The 12,167-nt window shown below is 40.4% G+C and overlaps 1 pseudogene; it reads right to left on the bottom strand.

Annotated features, from left to right (window-relative positions):
* The window catches only part of LOC135442934 (chloride channel protein D-like), a 76,724-nt pseudogene that overhangs the window by 56,440 nt on the left and 8,117 nt on the right, over positions 1 to 12,167 (bottom strand).

Raw genomic sequence — 12,167 nt, 5'->3', positions numbered from 1 at the left:
CCACATATTCCCTGCCTGTTTATTAACACAATACTTGCCATTCTAAATTCCTGGATTACAGCTTACTGAGTTACCAATTCATGTCCTCACAGAGAGAACTGATCAAATCATGTCCCTCAGCGAACTGGAGCTGAGAATAACAAAGATTTTTCATCAGTTTCCAGTTCCAGATTTCCAGCTCAAACACAGCCTGTCTGCTATAGATGGATATACCTCTCTACAAGGCCTTTACATTTTGTAAAGCAGAATTAGGATTCCAAATTGAAGAAGAACTGGTATGATACATACGGCCACGTTTCATACTCTTTTATATGTTTAGCTCCCTTTTGTTTCTTTCTTTCTCCTTCCCCCCCCTCCTTATTTTGACATGTCAGCAAATGCCTCTTACTGGAAAAGTTTAAGTGTGATTAAATTTCAGTGATTAAAAGATTAAGTGTTACTTTTGCCTCTACATGAATTCATTTTAAATACTCAGGTCTGACACACCTTTGAATTTTTTCCATCTGAAATCTTTGCTAACTGGAAGAAATGGTTAATAACTGTATTCACATAGATATGCTCATGGTGATCCTCCCCACCTATGTTTCTGAGCTGTTTCTCATGTGGCAATTTCTCACACTCAAGACAAGAGTGCAAGGAAGGAAATACAGTAAGTATCCTGTAACAGTTGTCGTGCAGACTTGCAGGCATTAAGCAAACAGTCCATTCTCAGATGTAAGCATGGACAAAACAAAGAAAGAAAAGTGTCTAAACCCACTAATGCCACCACTTACCACAAGAAACTTGCCCTTTTGTCCTGCCCATGTACCCCACATTTGCTCATTAGCAATGAGTAAGGCTGAGATTCCTCCAATCTCACTTCAGGGATGCTGCAGCCAGGGAACTGGAACCAGGGAACAGGCCTCTGGCTCTGTGGCCAGCAGAGAGCACTGGTCCCTCCAGGAACATTTGGAGCACATGGGATGCTCTACCCACGGCCAGCCTGCCCACCTGCACCCAGATGGTGGAGATGCAGCCAGACCCAGTTCTTTGCAGGCTGCCACTTGTGCACAGCAGGGACTCAGGATCTGTGCATCTTTCCTTAAGTTTTTTTTTTTCCATCGGTACTTAAAAGTATGCTGTGAGTCAGAAAGGGTCCATTATTTCAATTTAAATTCCTCCCCATTTATGCAAATTTGAAGTCCCTGGTCAGTATGAACAGTTTAAGACTTGTTTCTAACTTGCAAACTTATTGCTTCCCTTCTCTCATGAGGATGTTATGACAGGATTAATACTCAGTTAATCAACAGAAAATGTTCCTAGACATCCTAGCAAGACTAGACAGTTATAAAGCCTAAAGCTAATTACATGCTACGTGGGGGAGACACAGACTTGCAATCCAAATGGCTGAAGATACTTTATCGGGTCCTTCTCGTTTTCCACATGCCATTTTGAAGTAAACATGAATGAAACCAAAAATGTTTGAAACAGAACACAGCACAGCAGAAGCGGTTTTCACTGGCTGCTTTGCATTCACCAAAAGCAAAGGAAGTTTTTACATGAGATGACTGCACTGCATTTCAGTGCTGTATTTTTCATCGTAATATAGCTCAGTATAACAGCTATATTTCATTCAAAACTAATCTTCAGGGTTTTATCTTAATTGAGATTAATTTACCAATTCCTATACCAATTGGAGATACACCCAAAAAAAAGATATTTGAAAAATATTTCAGAAGACGCCTGGAGAAAAATTACAGGAACACACAACCAGAGTAATAATATATTTTCCAAGCACAAGGTTTCATCCCCTCTGTGGATAGGTATTAAACAGCTGAGATAGCACATTTATGGAAACCTTCAAGCTGAGATTCAGCTGTGTGCAGCTGTGACAAGTTGTCAGACAATTGTATCTCAAACCTTTGTTCCCCTTTATCTCAAAGATTACAAGCTCAGGGGCAGAACACATCTACAACAGATAGATGAAACTGGGAGTAGCTCAGTCTTCACAAAGCTTAGGTCAGGTTTTGTTTTTCAAAACTTGACTCTGGGACAGTTCAAACCCAGGTCAACTTTTTGCCAAAACCCTGAAGTCCAAAGGGAGCTAGAAGGGCAGCTAGCCTGGAGCCAGTGGCTACACATTTAAAGCAGTAGCCTGTCTTCACAGCTAGGTAGAAAGGAAAATAATCCTCTCAACTATCCCTTTAAAGTTTTGACAGTTTATATATAAAGTATATGTGCATATATCCCTAAATTGTCCACCCTGCCCGTGGAAACCCTGAGCTTTTGGAACAGAAGCATTAGTCAACGTGATTTCAAAAAAATAGAAAAAGAAAGATAGCTCTGCCAGATTCTTGGCAAAACATTATCTACATTGTGATTTCCTCACAGAGAGAAAGGTGATGAATTGAGGAGAAGAAGAAGCAGGCCAAGGGGCAGTAGGGCTCTTAGAAGACAGCTTCGTCTAATCTATGGGCTGAAGATTAGATATTCAATTCCAGTCAAAGGAATGGTACTCCGGGTTATGTTGTGGGTGTGGAAGATACTGTGATGGATTCTTTCCAAGTTTAAATGCAAGCTGGTTTATACAAGATTATTTTTGGTTAAAGTCACTGTGACATAGTTTCTTTCAGCTGCCTCATTATGTGAGTTTATTAAAAAAAAAAAAAAAGTTGCATGGTTCTGTCTCAGATCAAACAGTTTCTTTCCTGCCTTTTTCTGCCAAGTTATAATAAAATAAGGACTGTGACCTGAGCAGGATCTTCTACAGCTAACAGAAAAGGAAAAACAGTCTGAATAAGAGTTCATGCTACAAAGTTAACGTAAAAAAAAAAAAAAAAGCAGAATTAAAAAAAAAATTCAGGATTAAGGGAAAAAAAAATATATATACGGAAAAGCTTTATAAGCACCACAGCCCTACAAAACTCATGAAACTCATGCTGTTCTCCCATTTTCAGGTATGAGCTGGCAAGGTGCTAACCACTCCATGAATTTTTGGAGTCAGCAAGGCACCGCTTCTTGAACAACATAAAATAACTCTGAGGAGTTTTCTTAGTGTTTTCTTTTTATCTGGCATTAAATCTTTGCTAGATGGTCTTACATTCAATTCTGTAGTCTTCTGTGTGTCTTCTGACATACTGGCTCTTACTGGCTTGTGTTGGTGCATGTTTTGGTTTTTATTCCAGAGAGCAAAGAGCGGTGGTTTTTATGTGCTCAAGCATTTTGTGCAAGGTTTCTGTAACACACCATGAGAAAGCCAAAGGCTTCCCAGTGGTAGGAGGAATGGCTGGCAAACACAGCACTCCAGCTCCAAATTGTTACAACAGTCATGGTTACAAACCCAGTCCCTTGCAAACAGAGGTCCCTTGGATACCATGGCATTTCCACAGGACGAATGGGAGTCACACGTGGGACTCTGCTCCTCGCCCTGCTGGACTGAAAACTGGATTTGGGTTAAGACATCTCATTGCAGCGCTCAACAGCACAAACCATGAACCTGTATAGAGATGGGGGAGCAAAGCTGTAGCACAAGGTGAAAAGGCTGGGCAGGGGAAAGGCTCTCCCTAAAGCTGAGAATTCCTGTTTTCCTTACTGACCTTACTCACTCTTTCAAACATGGAAGCAAAAAGCTGGAAGTGAGCTTCACCAGGCTGTGTTCCCTCAGTAGATGGTGAGCAAACACACTGCCAACAGAAATGCCAGCATCCTGCCACTAAGAGGAGCTGAAATTCAGCTGTCATCATCAGCACGGGCATGCTCCAGCACAGCCCTTTCACAGGGATCCCTCCTCCTCCTCCTCGGCAGGTCAGATTTCACTTCAGATGAGCCAGCAGAGAACCCAACAGCAGATTGCTGCTCTGACCAAGACAGGACTGGGCAGAGGAGGTGGTGGGCTGCCAGAGCACACACAGAACTTCCAAGAGCTAAATGAAATGCACTTTTCCTGACCCTATGGAGAGGTAAACCATTGGGAAACATGCATCTGTACCAGCCTGTGGAGAGCTTGCAGAGACTTGACTATGTGCCTCCACCTACAGTTACTTACACTTTTAGCTCTAAAAATTTCCTCTCTCATATTCAAAATTTTGTTTTCCTCCCAGGATCATGCAGGCTGTCAATGCAAGTCAAGGTGATTGCCTTTCCCTGAAACTTATGTATTTTTGCTGGCTCAGAGTGGAGCTGCTGAAGGGATGTCTGGGCTGATGGGAGGAGAGCATCTCTATAACCAACTCACTGGTTTTCAGCTAAGCAATCCTCTTTGCAGCAGGGAGAGAAGAGAAAGCAAGATATACAAAAACAGATATGGAATACATTAAACATACTGGCAAGTCTGCCTGTAAGAGGGCAGAAGAAAGGGGTTTCAGTGTGCACCAGTTTCTTTACAGATAGGTTATCTCAACACTTAAAAAGACTGGAGAACCCCTCAGAAACAATTCCTCAAAAATAATGGAAATAAAGAAAACTTTTGACAAGTAGGTATTTTCTAAAGAGACTTCCAGAGAATCTCAAATATGCTCAATTTACTAAAAGGGCAGTGGAAAAGTTCTGAAGATTTTCTTTCTTCGCATTTAATCACAGAATGGTTTGCAATGAAAGGGACCTGAAAGATCATTTAGTTCCAATGCCCCTACCATGAGCAGGGACACCTTCCACTAGACCAACCTGGCCTTGAGCACTTCCAGGGATGGGTAGTTCACAACTTCCCTGATTAACCTTGTCCAGTGTCTCCCCACCTGCACAGCCAAAAATTTCTTCTAATACTGAATTTAAACCTGCCCTTTTTAAGTTTGAAGCCATTCTCCCCATTCCATCACTACATGTTCTCGTAAAAATTCCCTCTCCATCCTTTCTGCAGCCCCCTTAAGGTATTGGAAGCTGCTCTAAGGCCTCACCAAAACCTTCTCTGCTTCAGGCTGAACAAACCTAACTCTCAACCTGTTTTATAGGATTGTTAAGGTCATAATGTTCTTCATAACAACATGCTTAAGCTATAACCAAAGCATAAAACTGAAAAGCATTAAAATATTCAAAATACAGGAACCCTTTGCCTATACCCTTTCTTTACCGATGGCATGACTCTCCCCAAAGGCATTTGATGCCAAATGGAAATTCCAAAGCCCAGATGTAAAGTGGCCCCATCATGTCTTATCAGGACATTCGAGCTCTCCATAGATTGCAAATAAATGCAAAAGCACATCAACACAACTGCTATGTGCCAACAAGCTGTAAAGGGTCAGCAGGGTAGAAGAGTAGAGGGAAAGTGACTCTACAGGTAAAAGACTTCAAGCATACAAACCAAATTAAACAAAGAAAAAAACATCTTTTGTATTCTTATATACCTACCAACATTAAATACATATATGCATTTTGAAAACCTATGTTTTCTTTACTCTGTTGCACATTGTTATGTACAGCAGGTCAGATTCATTTTCCCATCCAGCAGTTTGTGACCCACCCTCATTAGTCTCTGTAAATGTTATATAATTAAGAGAACTATTTTTTTTTTTTTTTACAAAGATAAGCACAGTCTCCAAAAGGTTGCTTGTTTTTCTAAGAGACAATTTTGGAAATGAATTAAAGAACTGCATATGTCCTTGATTCATCTTTAAATTTAGGAGGGGAAAAGGAAGCTCCTAGAAGACCTCTAAACACTTCAAGGAGAATGGTTGGAATGAAGGCCAAGATGTTCATGTCCAGCAAGTTCTTAATCTGAGTCAAAGAAAGGAGAAAACTGTTCTGAGCATCCTGCCAGTGACATGAATCATTGCATCCTCTCTCACAAAACCTGATGCCTTAGAGTAATTTCCATGGAGGAAATAAATCTTTCCTTTTGATTTAGAGAACTCAGCTAATTCATTTAAAGCTGATCTCTTCTTGCACACCTCACAGAGGTGGAACCAAGCAGGTAGACACTGGTCTTGGCACACATAGGAGAAAACTGCACTTACCACTGGCACTCAGCACTTCAGGTTACATCTAAATAACACAATATAATGGCTTTAATGAGCACTTCAAAAGACTGCTGAATCAGAGCTTTGCTGAATGTTCATTTCTTAAGTGTCAATCTGCATCCATGTGCACTGAGATAATTTATAAGCAAATTTATTTAAGTGAAACTGTGGAAATTCATGCTGAGCTAGAACAACTCACAAAACAACAAATCACAGGCACAGAACATAATCTGGCAGCTGTAATAGTAATTGAATTTTCTGCTTGACTCCTCAAGAAGCAGCAAGGATGAAATCACGTTTTAATTTTATCTTCCAGGCAACAAAATGGGGTCAAGAGGTCAGTGGTAATCTATTAAAAACTGTGAGGATATTATTTCCCTAGCCTCGGTTTAGAGTTACACAGCTTTTTGTCATGATAGAATAGGAACTGTATAAAAAGCTACCTGCCAGGATGTGGGAAGGTCACATGTCAAAAGCTGCCTGCAAAAAACCTTAAATTGGTCTAATCTTGGGGTTAGTGGATTGGACAAACTGTCAGCTGTCAGCCTGACTTAAATTGTTTGAACGTGACGTCCTCTTATTGTTCAAATTATTTTTTCTCCTTCCTTTTCTTCTTGTCCCTGATCTTGTTCTTGCCAGAAATAGCCTAGAGTTTAACAAATGCACCAGGTTTAGAGTTTAACAAATGCACTAAACATGGGTAGTATTCCCTGAAAAGGGAAATGCCAGGGTTGAATTCCATTCAGGCATCAAGAGCAGGTCCACAGGGTGCTGCAGACAGAAAAGCTGGGTCTGGAACAGGGAGAATCCCAGCAGCCATTCCCAGGCACCAGAAGCTCAACACCTGCATGTAGTCACAGGGAGCAGGGACAGACTCAAGGTACATCATGGCTTAGAACCAGGATTACCACAATCACCTACATAGGTACCCTGTGTACTAAGCAAAACTTTAATAATGCTATTTTTACCAACAGCTGTAACTATATCCATCTTTTTCCAAAGGATTTAAAGAGATCTAATATTTAAGGTATTGGAATACAGAGGGAACAAGCTTTATTTGAAGTAGAAAAAAGATCTGGTTTATTTACCTCAGAATCCAAATATATATTTGCATTATATTCTACTTAATTCCAATCCTGCACTAAAACTAAAAATAAGCATATAGAATTTTATTGGTTTTTCTCCCTACCTCCATTTTTGCTAAGGAAAAGATATACTGAGATATTTGCTTTCAAGTAGAATATACACATTACATTGTATGTGTGTGGCAGTAAAGGTGGAGTCAAGAGAGTATTCCACCGGCTATAAATGAAAGGTGGCACAGTTTATTTTTTGTTTTTGTTGTAATACAAACCACAAGCTTTGGCCAGTCATCAAGAAAAAAATGGTACCTACAGAGTAAGTTTCACCTTTAGAATTAATCCTATGGTCTTTGTAAAAATAAAGTGAAGTTTCCTGAAAATCTCATGCTCTGGAGTACAATAAAATCCCCTGGTAACATTATGCTAGGTAGAATGAAACTAAAACAAAACCAAACAGTTTCTTGAGAAACATAACCCACAAGCTTTCAACTCAGTTTATTCACTGTAAACTGTGTTTTGTAAATGGCACAAAATATACAAGAAACAAAATTTCCCCTGAGCCTCATGTTCAGTGAAATGAAAATGTTTCTGCTTATCTGTACCACGTCAAGAGCCAAAAACTTATTGAACCCTGCCAGAAGTTATGTCGTTAATTATTTTAGCTAACTTTTCCCCCTAGTAACACTAAGAGAAGATAGAAGGAGACAGAATCCACTGCTCTTTTCAGAAAACATCCTCAACTGAGTGTTAAAAGAGCAAAGCTTATTGTAAAATAGCAACAGAAGCAAATCCACTTTCCCCTCTGCACGCAGCTGTTCATCACATAATACTTTGGTTTCAACAGTGAATCTGGCTTCAGAAGGCTTCTTCTCTTCCCTGCCCAGGTAACCTCACCTTTCTGCCACAAACTCTTATCTTCTTGGTGTGTAGCTGCTGCTGTTTGGGCACCTGAACTATGTACTAATCCACAAAAAGGATTTGGGTGGAAGCCCAGTGTTTTCTCCACTTTCCCCTGCTGAAGCTGTGGTAAAGCAAATATATCAGGGAACATACATGCGAGAAACATTGCCCATTTCCCATCTGAGGTACAGCTACATGTGGAAAATGCCAGGATCTTTAGTTTCTGCATTGCTAGAGGGATACAAGCCAGAAGAAGTTCAGAGATCAATGAAAGACATTCAGAAATTACTTAAGGAAAAATTCACCTATAGTAAAAAGTAGCAAAAAGTGGATTGAGATTCAGAATACAAGGCATTTAATTCTAGCTCACTAAGTGATCTACAAGTCAAATACAAAGAAGGGTATTGAGGCTGGAAGAAGTGAAGATCCTGACACTTGCACATCACTACTGGATAATCATCATCAGGAGCAATACAAACGAATTAAAGACATGAAAATAAAAGCAACTACTTTTAGGTGGACGTAAGGTAAAAGGTTGTGTCACGCTGGAAGAAATAAAGCAAAGGTGGCTGAGGCTGAATGTCACCTCCATTTTGCAAATGGGAACAAACAGTGATTGCATCTTTTCAAATGTTCAATCTGTAAGCACCAAGGAACAGGGGCACAGTACAGCAATGCCTGCAACAACAACAGAGTGCTTGAGCCAGTTGCAGAAGGGAAGGACAGTTTTATTTAAGAGCTTCTCCGCTTTTTCCTTTACTTCAAAATATCTTCTTCTATCCAGCACCAATACAGAAAATTATCTCATGAATAGCTAATAAGCAAACAGTAGATGTTCTGTCTGTTCACTGTGATTTAGAACAAAACACTCTGTGTTGTATTTAAGTGATTTCCAGACATAAAGTGTGAAGGCTTCCAAAACCCACTGATCTGATAACTGTCCATATCTGAGCTTTTTCCCTTCTCAGTCCCCCTTCTCTCATACTCCCCCAGCAAAAACACTGAAAGAAACAAGCCTAAACCCCTGCATCTATTTCCCCCCACACCCACACAGTATATACCCATAACAGAACTCTTTTCTCAGCTTCAAAAATCCAAAATGACCCCGAGAAGAGAAGAGAAGAGAAGAGAAGAGAAGAGAAGAGAAGAGAAGAGAAGAGAAGAGAAGAGAAGAGAAGAGAAGAGAAGAGAAGAGAAGAGAAGAGAAGAGAAGAGAAGAGAAGAGAAGAGAAGAGAAGAGAAGAGAAGCATTGTGAAAATGGCCACCAAGCAGCAGCAGCAGGTCTGCCTGGCCAGCCTGATGTCCCACTTCTTCTACAAAGAGTCTGATGATGACAGCACAAAATACCAAATCTGTGCCTGCTCGTGCACCAGCTGTAATGAAACTGTGCCTGCTACAGGTAGAAGAGACAAAATGTGGGTAACAGGGGTAAAAAGGGAGAAACAAAATACAACATAATTTCCTCTCAAAGCCTGCTGGTATATTATGGGGTTATAGCAGTGCCTTGCATCTCTAGGATGTGGGTTCAGACATGTTTGCCTTGATAAAATCCTCAGCCTGGGGATAGCACCATTTGGGTACCACGGGTGTCATGGGACAGTGAGCTGCTGAGCTAGCACCAAACAGCCCAAGGCAGATGTGCCACCTCCCATCCTGGAATAGTGCACTCTCAGGAGTGAGATATGCAGTGACAAAGTGGTGAGACGGCTGGGGATTCACTAGAGAATGAGAGCACAGCCCTGCAGCCTGAAGGCTCAGCATGCTGCCTCAGTCTGTAAATGTCTGAGAAAGCCACATGGAACATGGCCTTGTCCCCTCCCTGTACAGGTGTGGAGCCCACATGTGCCCCAAGGAGCAACTCCATTGCTGTAAGCAGCACCAGGAGCTCAAGCAGCAGAGATCTGCACTGTGAGACAGATCCAGTAAAGGGGAAAAAAAAAGGAGAAAAAAGAGGAAGGAAAATAATTATAATATTATAAAAAAGGCATTAATGGAAGTGTTCCTTAAACATTTGTATTATATATTTTCATACACAAAACATAATTTTCTTTCCAAAACACCCATTTTGTTCCATTAAAACAACATCCTGCATGAGACAAATGTTACATTTTTAAGGGAGGCCACAATGTGCAAAACAGAGGAAAGGCTTTAGAAGGGGGAAATAAAATTATGCTTGAATTCTGTCTTAGAAAAACAGAGTCAAGTCCAGCCTTTGAGGGGGTTACTGGAGTGATGCTGATGCATCTAATGAACTAATCAATAGTGCTCAAAAGCTTATAAAACTTGCATCCTCTGGATGTGCTACCTGACACCTCAGGGGTAATTTGTAGACGTGCTGAGCATTCGGTACCAGCTGAAGTCAATGAGTGTAAAAAACACTTGAGTATTTTAAATAGTAACAAACAGCAAATTCTCAGAATAAAAAAACACTATCAGAGTTGTCTCTAATCATCTGGAGGCCCTTTTAACTTTTCTATAATGTTCTTAAGTTTTAACAGTACAAGGACAGGTAGCAGTGAGGACAATGGAGAGAAAGTGAAAAAATTAATGAGGTTGTGTCAAAGTCCTTAACAAAGCTCACCAGTAAAGTCACACAGGGAACCTCGTGACTGATTTCCCAACTCACAAGCGTTAAGACACTTTTGTGTAGCCATGATATTTTCTGAAAAATCCCTTTGCCAGGATTTTTCTCCTGAGAATCTGAGAGGCTTCAGGAACAAAATGTAAACAATGATTATCTGCTGCTATGGAATGCACCAGGTGCATCTTTGATTAGTCTCATGTGGTTGTCTCTAACTAATGGACAACCACAGTCCAGCTGTCTCAGACTCTCTGGTCAGTCACAAGATTTTATTATCATTCCTTTCTTTCCTTTCAAACCTTCTGATGAAATCCTTTCTTCTATTATTTTAGTATAGTTTTAATATATAATTTACTTGTAATATAATATATATAATAAAATAATAAATCAGCCTCCTGAAACATGGAGTCAAGGTTCTCTTCTCTTGTCCTGGGATCCCAGCACATCTCAGATTTATTTAAATTACTGTTCTTAAAACGCTAAAGGTAAAGGACATCCCATATCTTCCCTTTGATGCTTTTTGATACACTTTTACACTACAGATAGTTCACAAGTGACTGTTCATTAGAATTCTATTTTTGAGGAAATTAACACAGGATTTTTTATTTTATCCTTACTTTAAAAAAAAACCAAAGTTTTGTAAATTAACATGACAATAAATATCATCCAGAGGTCATAAAGTGTTTGCAATTTCTTTCCTGGAAGCTAATGTAATTAATTTCAATAGAACTGTTCAAAAGAGAGAGTTTACCAGCATTATCTCACAGAGACACATGAGCAGAGAAGAGCCAGACTAAGAAAGTGTCACAAACAATTTACTTTTTCAAAACTCAAAAAATAAAACAAAGACCCCCTGTGAACATTGAGCAATCCCCATAATCTCTTTTATCCTGGGACAGCATCATTAATTTAAGGATGAAGTCCATGTGTAAAAATCCTGCTGTTTCTCCCTTCTTATACAGCCCAGAGAGCAATGGGAAAATGTCTTCTGTATTAAACAACTTGTGAACTTTCTTTTAATTAAAGATCTTTAATTCTTCTAATTAGAGTGGGTGGCTTTTTCCCCATTCCAATGTGGCAAACAGCAGGAATGCTGAAAGGTTGCTGGTGCAGCATCTCTGTTTCCCTTCCAGATGCAATGGGCTCACCAGGGACTCACCAGACAGCCCTGGGGCACCAAGGGCATGGCAGGGTGGCCCTCACAGAGCCCCACATCTCTGCCCATCTTTTATCAGCTGGTGAAGATCAGGAGGTGGATGCCAATGGTGTCCAACTGCAGCTGGCTCAGGCCACGACCCAGGGGAGCACTAAAAGTGATGTTGCATAATTAAGAGCACTCTCTGGTAAATTATTCATAAATCAGTTAAAGGCAGAGGAGGACAGAGCCTTAGCTGGCATTCAGCAGCAAAGCCAGGTTGGTTTCAACAGATTTAAACATGGAAAATGCTGAACATGTCTTTTAAATATGCAAAGTCCCATTGACATAAAGGAGGAAGCTACCAGAGACTATCAGAGACTTCAGTGTCTCTTTTGCAGAGATTATGGTACTCCATGAAATGCCTCTGAAGAATTGCATGTTAATATCTGCCCAAGTGTGGTGACACATCAGACTGGAGCCCATAATTCCAATCATCTGTTCCCAGGTTAACAACCACGGCAGCCAGAGCAGCCCT

Source organism: Zonotrichia leucophrys, chromosome 2 (genome assembly GCF_028769735.1).
Source record: "Zonotrichia leucophrys gambelii isolate GWCS_2022_RI chromosome 2, RI_Zleu_2.0, whole genome shotgun sequence".
Taxonomy (NCBI): Eukaryota; Metazoa; Chordata; class Aves; order Passeriformes; family Passerellidae; genus Zonotrichia; species Zonotrichia leucophrys.
The sequence above is the reverse complement of the archived record's forward strand: the minus strand, read 5'-3'. Positions and strand labels throughout refer to the sequence as shown.